Source organism: Pyrgilauda ruficollis, unplaced genomic scaffold (genome assembly GCF_017590135.1).
Source record: "Pyrgilauda ruficollis isolate IOZ18807 unplaced genomic scaffold, ASM1759013v1 scaffold106, whole genome shotgun sequence".
Taxonomy (NCBI): Eukaryota; Metazoa; Chordata; class Aves; order Passeriformes; family Passeridae; genus Pyrgilauda; species Pyrgilauda ruficollis.
Window position 1 is genome coordinate 2,032,883 of NW_024508766.1, and position 8,811 is coordinate 2,041,693.

Genomic DNA, 8,811 nt, shown 5'->3' on the forward strand with positions numbered 1-8,811 from the left:
CGCCCCGCCGGCCGCGCTGCCCGGGGCGCGCTGCGAGCGCGGGGCGCGCAGAGGGCGAGCCAAGGGGCGAGCCCGGGGCCTCCCACGGCGGTCAGGGTGGCCCCGGCGTGGGATCGCAGAAAGCGTAAGGCGGGTGCGGTGTTCATCAGGATACTGACATGCTGCCACTTAGGCACCTGCTTAAACTGAACATTCCGCTTAACCTGCGAGGTTACTGGCAGTGCCGCTTCCGCCCCGGCGGCGGGGGATGCGCAGAGGACAGAGGGTCTGCAAGACTAGCGTGCGCTCCCTCACCCGGTCATTTGCAGGGAGGTCCTGTCCCGGGGAGGTCTCAGTGTTCTCGGTGTAGATCCGTTTCTACTTTGGTACCTTTTCATGGGGCTGGTCCCGGAACCAACAGTTCTCACAGCCAACAGTTGGTCAGGCAAAGCCTTGCTGCAGTCCACAGACGAAACTGCGCCCAATACAACCATACCCAAGACTACTGGGAAGTAACCGGTAACAGTGTAAAGGCACCGAACTGAACTCCACCATCAGGTGGAAAACTTCAGGAATCTGTATATAATTGTTCAGCTAACCTGAGCCATAGTCCCTGATGACAGAGATAGCTATTACCTGTAGGACTTTCACTTACACATTATTGTGTGGAAAACACAATACTCAGAAGTTATAGAAAAGATCTATACAAATCTGTATTTGGCATCTCACAATGGAAGGTCTTTCCTGGAAAAGCCAAGCAATGTGGAAGAGTCAGAATCTAAAACTAGGTTTGCTACTTCACAGGTTGTGGTGATTCCTCCTCTGAGGAGAGTTGTGCATGTGCCTTAGACATCAAACAATGGCCATCATGCACAAAAGATGCTTTAAAATTATTTTTCAGTATTCTTGGACTGAAGACATTAAAAAGATCTTCCCAAATCAGGCCTAAAAAAGACAAAACAGTGAAACCTTGTATATACTGAGTTCCTCATCTTGGCTGAAATTTTTGAACTCAGTTTTTTCAACATATTCTCCTGGAGCAAGAAGGTTTTGAAGAAGCAGTGAAACAGCATTTTGGTTTTTCAGCATTTGGACTTTGAAACAAACAGAAAAAACCCCCAGTGTTGGTCTAAGTCCTTATCTGTGTGGTAAAAGAAGAGCAGCAAACAACACCGACTGCAAAACATCAAGGCAAAAACAACCCCCAAAAAACCCAAAAAACAAACAAACAAACAAACAAAAAAAAACCCACAAAAAAACCCCCCAACAAAATAAAACAAACAAACAAAAACAAACCACCAAAAAACAAACAAACAAAAAAAACCCCAAAAAAACCCAAAAAAACACCACCCCAACAACTTACTAAGTGGCCTGGAGATACAACTTCCGTGAAAAATCAAATGAAGATGGGGTGGGGAGTAAGGGGAGAAGACATGCATACAATTCTTGACAACAAAAAGTTATTGTAACAAAAAGTTATTTTAACAAAAAGTTACAGATGCATTTGAGTCACATTTTGGGTTTCTTGACAGACAGCGTTACGACATCCTTTCTCAAGTGTGCTGAAATGAAGTTGAGGGGATAAGCCCCAGGCAGGGAGCAAAAGCAAGCCTCACGGAAGAACAGCTGGAGATGGGGATAGCGCTGGCGGCAGTAGCTCAGTTTTTCCTTAAGGGGTCACTACGTAGCAAGGAGGGAGCCTGCAGCAAAATGTAAGGGACTCTTGTTGGCTAACAAAGTGTACTTTCAAATAATCTCGATATAGCCTGGTTTTCTGAACTCTGCAAAATCTAAATTCTCAAACTTTATCTTCAGGCTGTGTTCATCAGTTTTAAACCATCATTCCAGGGAGTTATCAGCACTGAGGCACCATGAGCAAGACACAGGGTGCACTCTCACCAAAGATGCTGTTTTTGAGGGTGAGATGCTGTGCAAGAACCCCAGCAGCCCAAGAATGCATTCAAACTGACAGCCTAAAAATGAAACTCCAGACGAATTCCTGCACCTTGTCTTTCAGAAGTGGGAAATTTCTCAGAAAAACATACCAGAATTTCTGTTCCAGAAATAAGCCTATTATTCCGAGAAGAAAGATTGCAATTCATTTTATACAGTGTGTCATAGATCCAAAGCTGAAGGGCGTGATTTACTTCTGTATACACCAAAGCCAAAGAAGGCGGTATTGCTTACACAGGTAATTCCGCACGCCTCTCCTTCTCTGCTGTTGCCATCTGTGAGATACTTGAGCAGAGTGGGTAGCAGCTGATCTAACACCATGTTAACACAGCCATTTTACCCCCTCAGTGGCAGAACTGTGGTAGAGAGCTGGCTTGTCAGAGATCAGTCAGAAAATGCCCAGTGTACATCAATCTTCTGAGCTAGTACAGCTCAGTCCAATCTACTCTAGTATTTCCAAATCTTGAAATATTTTACCTGCTCCTACAGCCAAGGGCCACTTTGGACTTCTTGAACTAGAGAGATGGGACCATTTACATAATTTCAGTGGAATGGAATCCGTAGCTCAGGCATGTTGCACAGTCTCACAAAAATTGCACAGTTACTTGCAGAACAGCAGTCAAACGGTCATGTACTTCAGTTCATAATAGGACAGGTAAAAAAGGAGTGCTGCCTACTTGCCACCAGTACACAGGTAGAGATTGTGTATGGAGTTTTACATCTCTTTACTATTTCCATGTTGACTTCTTCAGTACAAAACTAAGCTCTGTCTATTCCCAAACTCATCTCATTGTTGGTAGTCTGGCTCTTCTGGACTTCTGCACTGTGTGAACTTGCTTACCTGCTTGTGAAGTGAATGCAGAATGCTGCTAAGTCTAATATTGCACTCATATATACATCTCTGCAAAATGCAATGCAAGCTAGAAGAGACAGATGAATAAACAAAAATAAACAAAGCATGCTCCAGAGTAACAAACAGTTGAATATAATTTCAACAATCTGATTTTTTTTTGTTTCTAAGTTCATTTTTATGAATACACTGACCATACAAAAGGGACCTAATTGCAAATACTTTGTAATTCTAATGCATAACCAAGAGAGAAAAAAAAAATTGTTTAAGACTAGTGGTTCAAGACTAAGAAAATGTACTCATTTAACAAAATCAGTACCTGAATTGATAATTAAGTTCGTGGTTTAATCCTGTTCTTATTCTTCCCTAAACTGAGGAGTGCCATTTCTTTTTCTTCATTTTGTGCTCCTTAAAACCCATGAAGACAAGTGGAAAACAATCTGCATGAACTTCAGAACTGCCTGTTGCCCTCCACTGGTAGCAAGAAAAGAGTAAGGACCGTCATCCTAAACAGACTGAAATGGGAACGATGTATTGTAAACATAACTGTGAATGAAACACAGTCTTATCTTAAGTTTGACTCGAAATTTTGTCAGCAGCTAAGCACCAGGTCTTTGACATCAACTCAGCTGAGTCAGGACAACAGTACCTTTTGTTCTCCTGACATTTTGAAGATGCAAATCTTGATTACACAGAAGTATCCTAACAGTGGTTTAAAGGTCAAGGCAACATCTTTGGCAACAGCAGCAATTGTGACAGGTGATGACGTCTCATTAACGTCTCTTTTCAGGAAATGGCACATTTCAGAGTTGTTTGTACATGTATCTGTATATATGTTACTACAAAACAAGACCTGATAGCCTCCAATTTACCAACAATTTTTACAGACTCAATTTGTGAAACTTCAGGAGACTTTCACAGCAAGAGAAATGGGTACTTGAACATCTAATGTTTCAGAATGTTTTATGTCATTCAGTCCCAACAATAAATATATACTTATACACACACACACACACAGAGTGCTAGCCCTGTTAATGTGTGAGACATTGATGCTGTTTGGCGCAGTCTGAATGTCTCTACAGACTACTACACTCCTGAAATACATCATTAGTTATAATCCAGGATATGGCCTCTGAAAATACCTAAGCAAAAAGGCTTGGAAGGTGAAAATCTATTAATAGGAATAATATGGCTTTCCCTGTTTGAATCCAAACTATTCCAGCATTGGCAGTGAGGACTGCTCTGAAGATTGACAGCTCTCTCACTTCACTGATGTGGCTCCACTGACTCATGTTCAGTCCAGACATTTTGCTCTATTGGAAGTAAATCAAAATTAATTTTTTAAATGTATATTAATGGTTCATTCAATCTATGTGTGGATATTCTAAATTCTAATTCAAGACTGAAAAAAAATATGAAATTAGGTTCAGATCAATTCACTTGGTAAGGTAAAGAAGACTAATCACATTAAAAGCACCTTTGATTAAAAATGCTGAAACAGAGCTTTAATGTGGTTTAACAAATTCACATTAAAGGCGTAGCTGTTTTGGACCCAGACTGATTTTCTTCTCTGTGGGCAAGAGTTTAGTGGCTAAGCACAACAATCCCCATTGCCCTGGTGCACTTGTGAGGGACCAAAAGGTCTTCCAAATTAGACTGGCACACTGTGCATAAATCCGTGGTTAATTTGTACCCCATCACAATCAGCATCCTTGTCTCTGTGGTGACCCGTCTCAGAATGAATGTTGGTCCCAGCCCCTTCCAAGCCTGCGCTCTCATGGTCAGTGATCCCAGAGTGTGCTCTGCCCAGTGGGCCTGGTACTGCTGCTTCTGTCTCTGGGTCCTCATGTCGCACAGGTACACCTTGTGTTGTCTTAACACCATGAGTTCAGTAGAGTTCTGCCTTCTCTGATCCCCTGCAAGCCCCCTCTGCTGCAACCATGAGCTGGCCTGTCCTGCAATAGGCTGAGAGAGCACAGGCAGCAGCAGCCGGCACCAGCATGCGTCCCTGCCATATTGCAGAAGCAAAATTTATGCTCCTGGCAGGGTGCAATTTACTGAGGTGTGTTATTATTCCAGTGTCCCTGACAAAATCAGCTGGCTGAAGGATCTCCAAGGGTCCACTTTGTGCTACCTTTCCTCCACAGGCTCTATGAAGAAAACAACTTCCTTTTGGAGCCAGTCAGTGCAATACAAGCCCTCTGGAGTGTGTTCTGCCCACACCATCATCCAAGGTGTTTACAGTCATCTCTATGAGATTATCTCAGTGGTATGCGATCTCCAACATATATCACCTTCAAAGTACCCCTGTGGGAGTGTGGCAAAGCTGCTGGCTTCTTTTCTTACAGAAGCGGAACAGGACTTAAAGGGTATTTAGACCAAGCAAAAAGCTTTCAGCTTTGGAGCTCCAAACTCATCACAATCTGGTCATCAACATAGTATCTTGTGTCAGGTACAAAGGCTTCGCATTCATCACCTGAGGAGTGTTCAATGTCTGATGATGGGACTCACAACTGCCATGTCTGCCAAGCAAGAAACTAACAAAGTGTTAAGAATAAAACAGCATTTTTCACTGAAGCTTTGGAGGCTTTCAACTCTGTGTTGCAATGAGGTGCCTTCAGAGCCCCAAAATGAAACAAAAACACCAGAGAAAGAGAAGATGCTATTTGAAAAGGATAACAAAGGACTGCTTTCTTCCTGCATGTGCTTACAGTTCAGTGGTGGCAAATGCCCTCTTCCCATAGGAGGAGAAACCTGAGCTCTATTTCTTCATGTGCCTGAAGAGATGCGAGTGCACATCTCTCATCTCTCAGGAGATCCTCAGGCTCTTAGGCAGCTTTGCCAGAAATTTTGGACTGGTAAATACTTTGGAGAGCAGGAGCTGGAATTGAAACCACCCTATCTTCCACATAAGCTCTCAGATCAGTACCATGCTTTCTTTCTTTGTCTCTGTCACAGTATATGGTGGGACAACATAGACTAGACCGACTAAGGATATTCTCTTGTTTAAACATACCAACAAATCTAGCTCTATAGACCACACATGCAGATATACATTTCTTGTATGGATTTCACTGAGAGCTCAGCTAAAAGTCCTGCAGTTAAATGGAGGAATTGTTTGGATCCATTCCGTCATTAATATACAAAATGAAGGATGAGACTTCCCCTATGTACCTACTCACACACACGTGTTCACAGCTATTCCAGAACTTCCCTGATTTAACAGGAGTTTCAACAGTTTTGCTCATGAAAATCAGTTAGATGACCAGCTGTAAACAAAAATGTATTTCTTATGGGGAGAGGGCTCTCTGTGTGGGCTTTCTTTTACCCATAACTCTTCTTACTTAAATTCCAAGCAAAAATTAATAAATAGAGTGTTAGGGAGGATGTACAGTCACTGCAGTTTTGTTTTAAAGTTTTTCATCCAGCAAGAAAATGAAGATGTGTCTAATCAAAGCCTGAAACTGTGGTAAGATTCCTGCTATGTCTTATCTATGTAAGAAATTTATATCGATAGCTAGTAAATCTTGACTCTTTAGCTCAGACTTCAAAAATTCTTGTGATTAATTGCAGCATCCATAGTAAAATGCATAGTTTAGCAGACATTATATCAGGCACAAGAGTATTTCTATAACAACTCCTTTGCTTAAAGCCAGACATACACTTAGGTACCTTTCATAAATGGGGTTTGGGAGAAATTGTTCTTTCAGAAAGTTTTCATGCCTTTTCCTTTTTAAATAAGTAGAACTTTGGGTAAAGTGTGTCTGATATGCCATTCCTCCTATCAAAGTTTCTCAGCTGCAACCTTTACTGAGAATTTTCTATGAGCAATATGTTGTTTTCACTGAGTTGTTTCAGAAAGTTGCATTCATTTCCCATCACATCCAAGCAAAAGATAATTTTGGTAGGCTTGCCTCAAAAAGAGAAATATGGTGTGCAGGGGTATCATTTCATGCTGTGAAATAAGAATTGAAGTGAAAGGTTAAATAGGAAACTAGTCAAGTGGTAAATTAAAGTCCAGGGAAATCCAGTTATTTCAAGCCTCAAAAAATAATGTTTTGAAATTGTGTTTAACACAGTGCACTGGTGGGTAGGGTGGAGATGGGGTTTACCTGCAAAACTGTGTATTTGTCTGTTTTGAACTCTGTCAGCCATAGCAGGCAGGGAAGATGATGGGGAGAGTAGTGGGCAGAGGAAGGAATGGACCCCAAATACATCTAGGGACTCCGTAGTTATCCCAAGAACATAGCACCTGGCTGAAATACAGGAGTTGGGGGCACAAATCCAGAAAATTGCTCCCTGCATGCCTAGTTCTTGTAATCTCCTTTAGGAGCTTGCTCCTTGCCAGTATTAGAAAATGGATATTAAGCTGGATGGGACTTTAGTTTGACCTGATATGACCAGTTCAATATCTTCAACTTTGCATGCAATTAAACAAGTGTCTTAAGTTTCAGGTCACTATGAGCCTTCATAATATTTTTGAAAGCAAGTGGTGACTTTAGTGATCTGTGAGTGCTGGTTTAGAGTTAATAGGAACTTTTTACTGTTTCCCAGACTAATTTCTTTCCAGTTCTTCCACAAATGCAGAGACATGATATGAAGTTCTGTTGCCTTAGCCTTCTGTCACAATTATGGTGACTGGACCCTCACTGTCACTATCTCATAGTTCTTAATTTTGTGGCATCTGAAGTGACAAAGCAGTACACCAAATAAAAGTTTGCTAAGGTGGAGTTAAAGCTACATATTGGTACAAGTTGGTGGTTTGGGTTTTTTTCATTGTTTTTCGTTTAGTTTTTTTTTTTTTTTTTTTTTTTTGTTGGTTCTTCGTTGTTTGGTTTTCTTTAGATTTTTTTGTTTGTTTGTTTGTTTTTTAATGGCTTTGCAAAATCGCCAAATGAAGGTATATATGGGTTGAATAATGGCGGTGGTAAAATTGAATTCAGCATAAAATATCAGACAAAAGGCTAAATATAACTTTGTTTGGCAAAAGATGTGATAAGGAAGGTGATGAATCTAATGTGAAAGTTGATGAAAAATCCAGAGGTCAGACCTCTGGGGACTGAAAATTAGTATGGCTCCTTTTAAGTCCATGGAAATAGTGATTTTCATGCCTCAGAATTTGTCCCTAATACATCACAGTTGCTTCTAGTTGATCCCTAGTTTAAAATATATAGATAACAAATAGTTTTCTGTTTGCTGACTAATTCCTCCCTTTCCAAAGGAAGTCTGAATATGGAGTCAGGTGGGAGAGCCTCAGCAGTGTAAGTGTTCTGATGTAATCAGACTGCTGTGATTTCCTCTGTGGATAAAACTTTTGTGAAGTATTCTTTAGACAGGACTCTTTCCAGATTCTCAGGTCACAGACACACACACAGACACACACACACACACACACAAAAATACAACTCAGAAGGTGCTATGGGGCCACACAGATCCCAGTAAACACAGTACTTCAGCATGCTTGAAGACCTAAATACATGTATATTTAGGATTCTTTTGGATCATTGAAAAATTCTTACATGCCGTACTGCCAAGTTTCAGTGCTTAAACCCACAAATAACTGGAATCTGGGTACTTCCTTTTGGGGCAAAGTTTTTTAAAAATCTTCATTAATCCTACCCCTATGAAAACAATGCAGAGCATAGTTGTCAGGGAATAAAATGTGTGGTGCCTCTGTCACTAAATTCTTTCAAGTGGTTTTAATTGACTCATAAAACATTCAAAACTGAGCCAAGACAGGAATCCTATTACCCTAAATGTACTGGTTCTATACAGTTTGCTAGTAAAGCACTGAAAGTTGTGGGAGCACCTCACTGAGCAGAGAAAGAAAGTATTTTAATGGCAATTCCTCCTGCAAGTTTACTCATGAGTTACAATTGACAATGAATGTGCTATTCCACAAGCTCAGACCTTTGCCTGTTCATGATTAACCCACAGAAAGACTGCAAATATGTTGGTAATAGGGGAGCATATGAAAGTGGTATTTGTTAATTTGATTGCTATGTGTAGCTCTATGTGGGCTCATTATG